At 44.6% G+C, this 13,189-nt stretch overlaps 1 long non-coding RNA gene across 1 annotated transcript in view; it reads right to left on the reverse strand.

The window, feature by feature from the left end:
* Positions 1 to 13,189, reverse strand: part of LOC113631512 (uncharacterized) — a 69,941-nt gene that overhangs the window by 25,714 nt on the left and 31,038 nt on the right. The window contains exon 2 of the long non-coding RNA XR_003437366.1: positions 5,216 to 5,404. This is a non-coding gene — a long non-coding RNA (uncharacterized LOC113631512). The remainder of the gene's footprint in view (positions 1 to 5,215; positions 5,405 to 13,189) is intronic.

Raw genomic sequence — 13,189 nt, forward strand, 5'->3', positions numbered from 1 at the left:
GGCCGCCGGGCATGTGCAGAACCTGAGCCGGCTTTCAAGACCCGCGTGCAAGACACCTTAGGGTCTGAGAGTCAAATCCTTTAAAGAGACTTCTTCCTGTGACAGAATCCTTGGACCAATACAGATGCAAGTGTTAGTTAATTTACAAGAGAAAAAAAAAATGTCTTAACATTCTTAGTTGGTCCAAGATCTTCGTTCAGTAAAAGAGCCTTCCGAGCTGGGAAAGAGGATTTGGGGGAAGATCGTGGAGTTGGGCGCAGACAAACGACTTGTGTATTCTCAGCAGCTGTGTGCTGGGCAGGAAAGTAGGAGGACAGGGAAACAATATATCTCACTCGTGGATTCATTTCCATGGCAGCTGACGGTTAAGAGGAGGGATTTTGAAAAGAGAAGGACCTTGATTCCAATAGCAGCTTTGCTACTTACTAGATGTGATGGGGGGTAAGTTATTGCACTTCTACAAGCTACCATTTCCCCATCTATAAGAAGGAAATCCAAATAGCACCTACGTGAGAGAGTTTCTGTGAGAACTAAAGGTGCGGATAAGAGCTTAGGAAATTGCTGGGTACCTCTTTGACCTCAAAGGAAGGTTAGATAGTATTATTTGAAGCATAATAACATATGAGATGAATAGAACTAGATCTTAGGAGTCTATGAGAGTGAGGGAAAGGGGTTAAAGCCAATCTGAGGGTTTTAATTCTCATTAGCAAAACTGGGACATGAAGCTTCACGTTGGTGGGTAGCATCTTTCTAAGATCAGGTACTAGAAAAGGAAAGATATTCTAGAAAGAGGGAGGAGTCCACCTGCACCATCTGCACCATCAGTCCCTTCCTGCTGGTGAAGATGGCCGTTTGCACCTGTGAGGGAGAGAGAGAGGGAGGGAGGGAGGCACCCAGGAAGTGCTGGGAAGGGAAGGGGTCACAATGGAGGTGGGACTGAAACCAGTGGAGGTGGGGAAAGGATTGGCAGGGATGCAGGTCAAGCTGGAAGTTCTCCTTTCGGAACAACAGACATCTCCTGGAAAATGTCAGGTGCTCATCTCGGGGACAGCTCTGCCGGGAAGAAGGGCGCCTGCCCACACGTCCTACGGGCAGACGTGGGGAGCAGGGGGTCTTCCGTCATTGTTCGAGCTGAGCTGAGCGGCCAGCTGGGGCTCTTGGGCGTTGTGCTAGCCTGGATTTCACACTGTTTGCACAATTACAGAACAACAGACAACAGAAGAGGTGCCAATTCTCTCTTCAAAGGCACATGAACACCCCTCGCTCCCGAGGCTGGTTGCAGCATGCAGACACCGCTGATTCCCGCATCCTTCCCCCTTTGGTACCTCATTCAGGGCCCAGAGCCCTCCCAAGGGGCATCTCCACACCCCGCTCTTTTGGATGGAGAAAGAGCTCCTTGCTGATGAGCATCTAGGACCCAGGCTCACACTGTGGTGGCAGCAGAGGCTTTTGCTGCCCTTTTTGCCCTCCTGGCTGCTGGGGAGGGAAGCCAGCTGCATCCCGAAAACAGTTCCACTCAGCAAACAATGCAGCGCCCCGAAGAGTCATAATGAGGTCTGGTTCAAGTGCTGGCACGCACACAAAATATTAATTAAAATAACGTGCATGATAAATAATATTGGAATCCAAAGCATAGGACTCCTGGAAAGTCACAGTTGGCAATGACTTGAGCGCCTGCTAACACATACTCAGAATTCCAGGGTTGCTTCCATGACAAAATCAGTCTTGGGGAGGTGACCTTGAGAGGTCGCCTTGTGTGGCATCCTCCTGTTCATAAACTGAACAATGTCTAAGCAACCCTGGAAGAAGAGTATCCATCCTGATTTTCAGGTGCTAAGGAAAGAAATTCCTCGAGAACTCAATAATTTAATTTCATAATAAATACTGGAGTACCAGCTAGGCTGAGGCTCTCTCTGCTTAGCACTGGCGATAAGGGGATGAGGGATGGGAGGGATCCGTGGTTCTGGTTTTCAAGAAGTAACTGGTTATTGGCAGATAGAAAGTCCTTCTATATGCCTCACCTAAATCTTTCATGCTGCTGTTAAAAACCCATTGCCACCTGTTTAATCCTTGACTGAGGACCCCACAGGATTCCAGTTCAAACGTTTCTAGAGCCTTTCTTAGCTACCAGGGACTTGGGGAGAGGGGTGACAACAGGTAAGTGTCCCTGGTACTTCTGCACTACTGAGGTTTCCCACCAGCTCCAACAAGTAAAGCAAATTGTGCACCATCTAATTTATCTAGACCCTTAAAAATGATTACCAAATGTATGGCCCCGGTTAGTACAGAAACCTAACTGGGAGAGGAAAAGACCCCATTATCTTAATTCCAAAAGCATTTTCTATTTGTGGCTCAGGCAACATTTCAGCATCTCATTAAACGTGTTTAATTTCATTCCCTCAACAGTGACCCACATACCACACCAGTGACCACAACTTCGGTGCCCCGGCCCCTAAATTCTATTAGTGTTCAGAAAGCCTCCTGCTTGCAACATAATGTTCAATCAGTGCAGAGAAATTAATTAAATTAAAATTATTTTTATTGTGATTTAATTAGCTCGATTTAATTACTTTGTTCACTGACTGAGCATTCTGTTGTTACAGGCAGATCCTCGCTTTCATTCGTGGCATGAATGTTCCCACAGAATTACACATTTTCTCTGTTCAGCCATTGGAGCAGGCCGGGGGAGTCTGCCAGAAACCCACGATTTATCACAATCAACATCATCACAAATTATAGGAAGCATCCAGCAATATAACTTCTAAATAAGAGTCTGAAAGCAGGTCACAGTGCCAGCCTCGGCTGTTAATCCATCATATTTCATAGTCGACCCGACAGCTTGTCCAATTAGCCACGCCTGCTGCCTCTCTGGGCGCCCGAGTGAGGGGTCCAGCTCCTGCACAGGCTGGCACCCCTAAAAAGGCCTGGCCGGCCCTCCTTGGCCTCCCCAGGCCCCAACTCCACGCTCACTGTGGCTGTTCAGGCTGCCCTTCCTGCTTCTTCTCCCTCTGAGCCTGAGCTTCACCGTCTGAAATTCAGTATTTCCTCTGATTGCAAAAGTAGGCAACAAACCACAGTGCCTAGCGATCCCTGGGACTGAGTCACCAGAGCGCACCAGACACTTCCATGATTACATTACAGCTACTGTCGGTATCTTGGAACCCCTTCCTTTCCTCACCACTTCAAAACAGCAGTGGGTGTTCGACCCCCCAGTAGATCACACGTGAACTCAACCTTTCTCCCCCGCAGGCCAGTCCGCAATGCCGTGTGTGATTCAAGCTGAACCACAGTGGCCGTCACAGTGGCGTTTTACAGACATGAGATCAGCCCTAGCTTGGCTATATTTGAGGTGCGTCGTCTTGATCACTGCGCTCAAAGCTGTGCAGCGTTGTTTTCTTATGTTCTAACAACAGTGTGTCAATACATTTGGCTTGCTGCACCGTCTTACGTGTTTTATTTTATGATCTGAATCCATTCTCCTGAGAAGGGATTCTATACGCTTTGCTAGACTGCTCTAACAACAGAGGCCTCAGCTTTTTTTTTTTTTTTTTTTTTTTTCGGTTTCTGTGTTAGTTTCCTGTGGCTACTGTAACAAATTACAACTTTGGTGGCTGCAAACAACAGAAATTTATTGTCCTATAGTTCTGGAGACTAGAAGTTCAACCTCAGTCTCACCGGGCAGAAATCAAGTGTCCTGGGGCCATGCCCGCTCCAGAGGCTCCAGTGGAGAATCCTTGCCTTGCCTCTTCCAGCTTCTAGGGGCCACTAGCATTCTTTTGCTTGTGGCTGCATCACTGCAATCTTTGCCTCCATATTCACGTCGCTTTCTCCTCTTCTGTGTGTGCGATCTCCCTCTGCCTCTCTCTTATAAGTACAGTTTTGATGGCCTTGAGGGCCCAACTGGATAATCCTGGAAACTCTCCCCATCTCAAGTTCTTTAACTGAGTCACATCTTCAAAGGCTCTTTTTCCAAATAAGGTAACATTTACAGGTTCCAGGGGTTAGGTCCTGATATTTTGGGGGCCACAATTCAGTCTGCTATCGTCCCTACGCTTAATTCTTTATTGACCATACAATTCTGTCCTTGAGGAAGGGACATAAAATGATTTCAAAAATGTGACAAAATTGGTAGCAAGTTAAAATAGATGTCCATGCAAAGCCCACTGCAATAATTAGATAAGAGTTCATGTGATGGTTAAAGAGACAGCAAGACTTTTTAAAAAAATTAAGTGTTTACCATGGCCCAGGGGAAGAAACAGGCCTGTTTCCTCACCTCCAGATGAAGAAAGTACAAGCTTTGCAAGCCTTGCTACTAGAACGTGTGTGGTTCGTGGGCCCTGAGATCTCACGGGGCCCAGGTTGGCAGTTCTGCTTTTCCCTCCTCCACCTTGTCCTGCCCAGAGGGGGCTGTATTTGTGTGCTCTGCAAAGTGCTGAATGAGGAACTTATGCCACTGACCAGAAGTGAAAAAGGGCAGGGACTGTGTGTTTTTCAATTAAATAGAACAAGAGGAAGGAAGTGTTAACTTTGACTTGAGCTGTTCAGGCTGCCGATGAGAACAAAATCCCTGCAGTCAGGTGCGCCAGCCCAGAGTTTATCCAAAAGGAGTTCTAGAGCCGCCTCTTCTGAACATCATGAAAATGGTGCCTGGCAGATCCAGCAGCAGCCTGATCCCCTTCTCTGTCTCCCTGCCCCAGTTATGCCTCTTTAACTCATGTGATTTCATTCACAAAACCTGACCTCTCCAAGTGCCGGTTTCTTCAACCGGGCCTGATGTCCTACGTGGGCTCCTTAAAGGCAGGACTCACTCTTCATTCCCTGTGTGAAGCTTTGAGCACATGGCCTGGCACACAGAGGACCCTCAATCAATATCCACTTATCTGGGGCTTCCCTGGTGGCGCAGTGGTTGAGAATCTGCCTGCCAATGCAGGGGACATGGGTTCAAGCCCTGGTCTGGGAAGGTCCCACATGCCGCGGAGCAACTAGGCCTGTGAGCCACACTACTGAGCCTGTGCATCTGGAGCTTGTGCTCCGCAACAAGAGAGGCCCGTGCACGGCGATGAAGAGTGGCCCCCGCTCGCCGCAACTAGAGAAAGCCCTCGCACAGAAATGAAGACCCAACACAGCCAAAAATAAATAAATAAAATTTTTTAAAAAATGATTTACATTTAAAATATATATATATCCACTTATCTGAACCGGATGTCTGTCTTACCTGACTCACAGTCTCAAAGTCATGCCAGGCGTGCTGCCTCTGAGGATAATTCCAAAACTGCACAGACAGACGGCATCAGTATTGCTGCAGATGTCGTTGTTCTTGCACTGACTCACTTTGCAAGGTCCCTTCCAGCCACATGACACTTTCATCCCTCTTAAATTTAGCCTCACAGAATGAGCATCTGTCCTGGAAATGAGTAGAAAGAGGTCTCTGTTACACCCGTGCTCTTCAATTCAGAGGGCATGCGCTGTCAGTGGGAGACTGTGCACAGACCCTGGTGCCCATAGGCGGGCTGGAGAGACCTTTGAATTATCTAGTTCAACACCCTCCCTTTACAGTTAAGAAAGCTGACAGCTGTCCAATGTCACATGGCTGGTTGGCAGCAAAGAACCCAGGGAGCTAGGACCCACTGCTACTGTCTTCTGGCCTGGTGTTTTCTCCACGCTATTACACTCCTTCTTTGACCCAAGGTCTTAGCTTGGCCTGGTAGAACTGGCCCAGCACACTACCTCACAGCTAAGTGCTCCAAACTATCAAAGGGTTGAGTATGTTACCGATTCCTCTCACACAGCCTGGGTTGTAAGAACCCATAAATAAAAACCATTGCAAAGTACTCAGAAAGTGTAGAATGTTTTGGTAGGACTCGATTTTGTAGTATAACATTTTGATTCCCTCTTCTTGTCTTCTCTGTGTTTTTGTTTTTCTTTAGTTATTTTCTTGGTGGTTACCTGGGGGGTTACAATTAACATCTTAAATTTATAATAACCTGGTTCGAATAATACCAACTTATTTTCCATAGTATCAAACATCCCACACCTATACGTCTCCATCTCTCCCCCTTTATATTGTTATTGTCACAGATTATATCTTTGCACATTGTGTGCCCGTTAACATAGACTTACAATCATTGTTGTATGAATTTTCCTATTAAATCACATGGGAAGAAGAGAGAAGTTGCCAGTCATTACCAAAGCGCAGTATTCTGCACTTTTAAATCCAGAGCCCAGATTTCATATTTAACTATGTAGCTATCTTTACCAATGTTCCTTATTTTTTCTTATGGGTGAGATTTACAGTCTACTGGCCTTTCATCTGAGCCTAAAGGACTCCTTTTAACATTTATTTTACAGCAAGGCTGTTGCTAATGAACTCCCTTGCCTTTTGTTTATCTGGAAATGTCTTAATTTCTCCTTCAGTCTTGAAAGACAGTTTTGCCAGATATAGAATTCTTGACATTTTTTTTTCCTTCAGGCCTTTAAATATGTTATCCCATTGCCTTTGGCCTCTATGCTTTTCGAAGAGAAACCAGCTGTTAATCTTATTGAGGATCCCTTGAACATCGTGAGTTACTTCCCTCTTGCTGCTTTCAAAATCCTCTCTTTGTGAGTTTTGACAGTTTGACCATAATGTGTCTTGGTGTGAATCTCTTTGAGTTTATCCTGCATGGAGTTCATTGAGATTCTTGGACATGTATATTCATGTACTTCCAGATTTGGGAAGTTTCTGGCCATTACTTATTCAAAATTTTTTTCTTCCCCTTTCTCACTCTCTCCCCCTTCCTCTCTCTCCCCCACTTCTAGGACTCCTACGATGTGTACGTGAGTATGTTTGATGATATCCCTCACATCCCTCTTGCTCTTGTTCATTTTTCTTCACTCCTTTTTCTTTCTGTTCTTCAGACTGGATAATTCCAGTTGTCTTATCTTCGATTTATTGATCCTTTCTTTTGCCTGCTCAGATCTGACATTTAACCCCTCTAATAAGTTTTTCATTTTGGTTATTATACTTTTCACCTCTGGAATTTTTTGGTTCCTTTTTATAATTTCTATCTCTTTGCTGGTATTCTCATACCAACAATGTTCATGTATTGTTTTCTTGATTTCCTTTAGTTCTTTGCCCATGGTTTCTTTTAGCCCACTGAACATATTTAACACAGATTTAACATCTCCGTCTAATAATTCCAATGTCTGGAATTCCTCAGGACTGATTTCTGTCAAACTCTTTTTTCCTTGTGAATGGGTCATGTTTTCCTGTTTCCTTGTATATTTTGTATTTTTGTTATTATTGTTGAGAACTGGATATTCTGAGAAGTGTGTTAACTCAACTCTAGAGATCTAGTTCTCCCACACCTCAGGGATTGCTGAATCTTGCTTGTTGAACTTTTCCAAACTATTTTAGCAACAGGTGTGTTCCTTGCTTTGTGTGGTCCCTCATGTTTCTGTTATCTCTGCAGCCAGATTTCCTTAAATGTCTGCCTCCCAGAAGAGCTGCAGGGGAGAAAAAAAAAAATGGGTCCTGTCTCTTTAAATCCCCTCAAAAGCCGCTTCAACACATGGAAGGGCTGACAGTTCCTGCCAGCTCAGTCACTGTTTTGGTGGATGGGTAGATTCCTGGAGCTTTCTACTCTGCTTTCTCCCCATGAAGTCACCCAGTAGTGACTGACTGATTCTTATTTAGAAAAAAGAGAAAATAATTATTAATTTAAAATTCAAAGTACACGTTTTTTCCAAACATGAAAAAACATTTCATAAATGTGGGTCCTAAGTTTCTCATGGTCTCTCAGAAGAGATTAAACAACCCAGTGATTTTTATCTGCCATCTTTAAGTCACATACATTCTAAAACTCACTTTAGGAGGCAGGCACGTACAAAACACGCTGGAAACATGATCTGAAAAAAAACTTAGACCTAGAAGAGTCTAGCAGGAGGGTCAGAATTGAGAGACCAAAGTGATGTTGCTAAATGAGGTACATCTTCCAGAGCATGAAGAAAGCTTGTTCTCAGGATCAAGGAAAGTTTAATCAAGAGAAACATTGACTCTGAGCCCAAAAAAGTCCCTGACCTCCCTGTACTTACTGTATGCACTCTTAGCTCTTGGTCACCTGGTGTCTTGTGGCATCCCCATCTTGTGGTCCTATTTAGTCACTTAACTTGCATACCATTTAACTTCCACTGGGATAGGTGTCCTTTACTTCAGCATAATTAGATCTCTTTTGAGAACAAGAATAATTTCTTAAACATTATGATTAAGCTGAAGAAGGAGAAGAAGGAGAGGGGTATAATAAAGGGTGTATTCCTTTCCTCGGGCTGCTATAACAAATTACCACAAACTTGGTGGCTCAAAACAAAAACATTTGTTCTCTCACAGTTCTGGAGACCAGAAGTCCAAAGTCAAGGTGTCATTAGAACGGTGCTCCCTCCAAATACTCCAAATCCCTCCTTACCCTTTCTAGCTTCTGGCGGCTCCAGGCCCTTAATCTGTGGGGTCTGTACTAATGCTGGGCAATTAGTGTCAGAACTGAACTGAATTGTTGAACACCCAGTTTTGGTGTTTAGAATTAGAGAATTTGTTGGTGTCAGAGAAAATACCCCACTAGGGTTAGGATTTGGATATATATTTTAGGGGTGCATAGTTCAACTCACTACAAAGAGGAAGGGAAAGAAGAAGCAGGATCCTTGTTTTCTCACAAAATCTAAGAGTACTGAGCACATATTAATTAAATCTATGAATGTGTTATTTATGGAATCAACCTAAGAAGGCAAAGTACAGAGGTTAATGGATCTTCCTGCTAGGGATCTCTTTTGCCTTTAGTAAAACATGAGGTCTTTGTACAAACTTTATAAAAAAGATGGCAAGATTTTTTTCAGGACTTGCACCACCTGCTCACCAATCCTGAGTTTACACTGCAGGAAATATGAATCACAGGAAATATGAGGATAGGCAGGAAATATGAATTACATTTAATGAGAGTGAAATCTGTGAGCTGATCACTGGAATTGTCACTGCCCCTAGAGCTAAGGAAGCATGCAAAGATCTGAGGCCCAGATTAAGGCCCCTTTGGACTCCCTTCCTGGATTGTCCCCTGCAGTTTCTCACCATGAAAAAATAACTGATTAAATTCACGCCAAGGTCAGGTAGCCAACAAAAGGCATATCATTATTCTCAATCTTATGATTTTTACTTTCTTTCGTGTCATTTCTCTCCCTTTTCTAACATGACATTTTCTCTCTTTCTTTCCTTTTAAAAAAAAATAATAATAACAAACATTTGCTTTCACAGACATGCAATTTCTCTTGCATCAATGCCACAAGGTAGGTGTCATTACTGCTCTTTTATAAAGAATGAAATGAGGCCCCAAAGAGGTAACGTGAGGTTACACAGACATTCAGTTGTGGAGCCGGCAATCAGCACTAAATCCCACTGTTTTTCCTCAGCTCTATCATGTCTTCCTTTCTGCTATTTCCTTTTCTATTTCTATTTCCTTTTCCTCCTTTTTCCTTATTCCAAAGGCACTCACAGACCTAGGACATGCACCCACCCATTATTTTAAGAGCGATTGTTCTCAGCACTCTCAGTACCAAAACTACCCAGGGAGATTTTATGAAAGCTGATGACTGACCCCATCCCAGGCCAATCAAATCATAACTTCTGGAGGTGTGGCCTGGACACCAGCATTTTGTCAAAGCCCTCCCCACCCCTGCCAGGTGATCTTAAAGTGCAGGGTTGAGAATAACATCTCAATGTATCAAGAGACAGACAAGATCTCTTCTTAACCCTAGAAAAGAAAATATTCACTCTTACAAGCATAATCCAATCTTTGGAGCGTATCTCTGCAAACCTGGTTGACGAAAACCAAGAACAAACTGACCAATGAGACTTGCAGATGGCAATTTGAGCCGACATGCTTAATGTCCCCTCCCTTCCTAAATCCCACTAAAAGATCACAGAATTATGCTAAGCAGGGAGAAAAGTGTAAGACATTAATGTAAAATAAAGAAGAATGGGGCTTCCCTGGTGGGGCAGTGGTTAGGACTCCGCCTGCCAGTGCAGGGGACACGGGTTTGAGCCCTGGTCCGGGAAGATCCCACATGCCGCGGAGCAACTAAGTCCGTGCGCCACAACTACTGAGCCTGCGTGCCACAACTACTGAAGCCCACGCACCTAGAGCCCATGCTCCGCAACAAGAGAAGCCACTGCAATGAGAAGCCCGGGCACTGCAACGAAGAGCAGCCCCCGCTTGCTGCAACTAGAGAAAACTCATGCACAGAAACGAAGATCCAACGCAGCCAAAAATAAATAAATAAAATTAATTAATTAACTTTAAAAAAAGAAGAAGAAGAATGGTATCAAGGGGCTAGAAACTTTGAAGAAGTTGGCATGATTTGGTGCAGGTGAAAATGTCGCACCAAATACTGACAAGCACTATTCAACACTGACAAAGAAAAGCCAGGTGGGAAGCAAGTGGATAAAATTCCCCCTCAAAGACCTGGGAATTTCTCAAACTTGATCTGGAAGCAGATGGGACTATGGGACGGTTGGTGGGTAGAAAATGAGAGCAGTTTGGCAACAACACCAGTGCCTGACACGGAACTGCTGGCCGCCCAGGAGGCACCTGGGGAAGGAGGGACCCTCATCCACACCTCCAACACAAGAAGCTTCAAAGAAGCTGTTTGAAAAAGCAGTGACTTCCTGAGGCAAAGATGCCTTCTCAGTAGTTTGCTACCAACTTTTCCCAGCTGAATAGATTCCCCAAGCAAGGAAAATAAAACTACCAAATAAATTTAAAATTCCCCCTTTGGGACTAAGAGAAAAAGAACCAGTACAATTGCTGACAAAACCATTTCAAATCTCCAAAATGAATAAATATAGATCTCCTTCCAAAGGGAAAAACAAATCAAAAAAATAGAATACAATAAAAATCACGGAGCATATGAAAAGAGAAAGAAGACATTTTTGAAGACTCAGAGCAAATGTTTATCTATGAAATAAACTTATTCCAAAGCAGGGGATAAGTTTAACACAATCTTTCATTTATATTTTCAACAATGTTGGAAGGACATTATGGAGAATAGCTATAAAGAGGAAACAATTGATAAATATTCCTATCAGTGAAAATCATGCTCACTAGAATTTTTCTTTCTTAAAAAAATTATTTATTTATTTTTGGCTGTGTTGGATCTTCATTGCTGCGTACGGGCTTTCTCTAGCTGCGGCCAGCGGGGGCTACACTTCGTTGTGGTGTGCGGGCTTTTCACTGCGGTGGCCTCTCTTGTTGTGCAGCACGGGCTCTAGGTGCACGGGCTTCAGTAGTTGTGGCACGCAGGCTCAGTAGTTGCGGCACACAGGCTTCGTTGCTCCGTGGCATGTGGGATCTTCCTGGACCAGGGATTGAACCCATGTTCCCTGCATTGTCAGGCGGATTCTTAACCACTGTGCCACCAGGGAAGTCCCAAATTTTTCTTTTTTAATCAGCTTCAAGCTGGGTAGTTGTGAATTTTCCAAAGACGGCAAATCTCCCAACTCCCATATTCATTTGCAATGTGGACTTCTTCTTCCAGGAGGAGGAGTCTCTTTCTTCACATCCTTGAAGCGGTCATGGGTGGCAGACAGACTAAAACTTCCGAGCGGTAGAATGTGCGGGAAGCGATGCTGTGCCAGCGCTGGGCACAGCTCCCCACTGGCCTAGCAGCTTTTGCTTCTTGCCAGTTGGAAGTCATCAGTCACGTAAAAGGTACGACCGCCCTGAGACCACCACACTGTGAAAAGCCCGAGCCACAGAAAGGCCCTGGAGAGTGAGATACCATGGTGGCGGGGCAGGGCCGCCATGCCACAGGAGTAGAAGCCAGCGTATAAGTGGACCCTCCATCCACGCTGCGCCAGCCGAGGCCGCGTGACCAGAGACACACCACCCAGCCGAGCTACCAAAGCCGAGCTACTCCTCACCCTAAGTACCGCGAGCAAAATAAAATGGTTATTCCAAGCCACAGAGTTTTGAGGTAGTCGCGAAACGGCAACAGATAACAGACAGAGGCAGCCGAGAGCAGCCTGCAGTGCCTTACAGAAACAGGTGGGTTTTGGAAAATAAAAAGACATGAAAATTAGAGGACTCAAACAGACCCACAATCATCTGTTTATCCAAATAACAAAGAGTTCCGGAGAGAAAGAACAGAGAAAATGGAGAGGAGGAAATCATCCATGAAGTAACTCAAGAGAATTTCCCCATATGGAAGGGCATGACCCCCACCAAGTCACGTTACCATGAAACATCACAGCAGGAGTGAGAAAAAGAAGATTCTGCAAGGAGAGAGAGAGAGGATTGAAAGAGAGATTGAGAGAAATGTCACGCACAAATGATAAGAAATTGAATGACTTAGAATTTCTCAAAAGCAACACAGAGAGCTAAAAGACAACGGTGCAATGCCTTCTAAAATGATCTCCAGGGCTTCCCTGGTGGCGCAGTGGTTGAGAGTCCGCCTGCCGATGCAGGGGACACGGGTTCGTGCCCCGGTCCAGGAGGATCCCACATGCCGCGGAGCGGCTGGACCCGTGAGCCGTGGCCGCTGAGCCTGCACGTCCGGAGCCTGTGCTCCGCAGCAGGAGAGGCCACAGCAGTGAGAGGCCCGCGTACCGCCAAAAAAAAAATACAAATAAAATAAAATAAAATGATCTCCATACTGGACTTATCTACCCAGACAAACTATGAGTCAAAGGTGTGTGTAGAAGGAAGACATTTTCAGACATATGAAAAATTAACCTCCTCCTACAGTTTTTCTTAGGAAACTGTGGGAGAGTGTGTTCCATAAAACAAAGGAATGAACCAAGGAGGAAGAAGGTATGAGTTGCAGGGCTCGGCTTCAACACAGTAGAACAATAAAGGGACTTCCCAGGCCGTTAGTGAAGGGGGACCTCCGAATGACAGTAGCCACTCGGCACAAGAGCTCGTCAGAGGACTCCCGGACAGACTCCCCCAGAAGAGTAAGACACAGGATGTCCTTTGTGAATGCTTATCTCAAGAGACATCTAAAACACTGGCATAGGATCAGGGATTGACAAATGCATGGAAAACCAAAATAAACAAACAAAACAATTACAATTCAGAGCAGCACCCTCAAGAGTCCCATATGTAATTTTACATTTTTTAGCAAAATCATATTAAAAAAAGAAAGAGCTGAAATTAATTTCAATAGTATA

This window comes from Aethalodelphis obliquidens, unplaced genomic scaffold, assembly GCF_003676395.1.
Source record: "Aethalodelphis obliquidens isolate GAN/ISIS:26980383/991018 unplaced genomic scaffold, ASM367639v1 scaffold33, whole genome shotgun sequence".
NCBI classification, from domain to species: domain Eukaryota; kingdom Metazoa; phylum Chordata; class Mammalia; order Artiodactyla; family Delphinidae; genus Aethalodelphis; species Aethalodelphis obliquidens.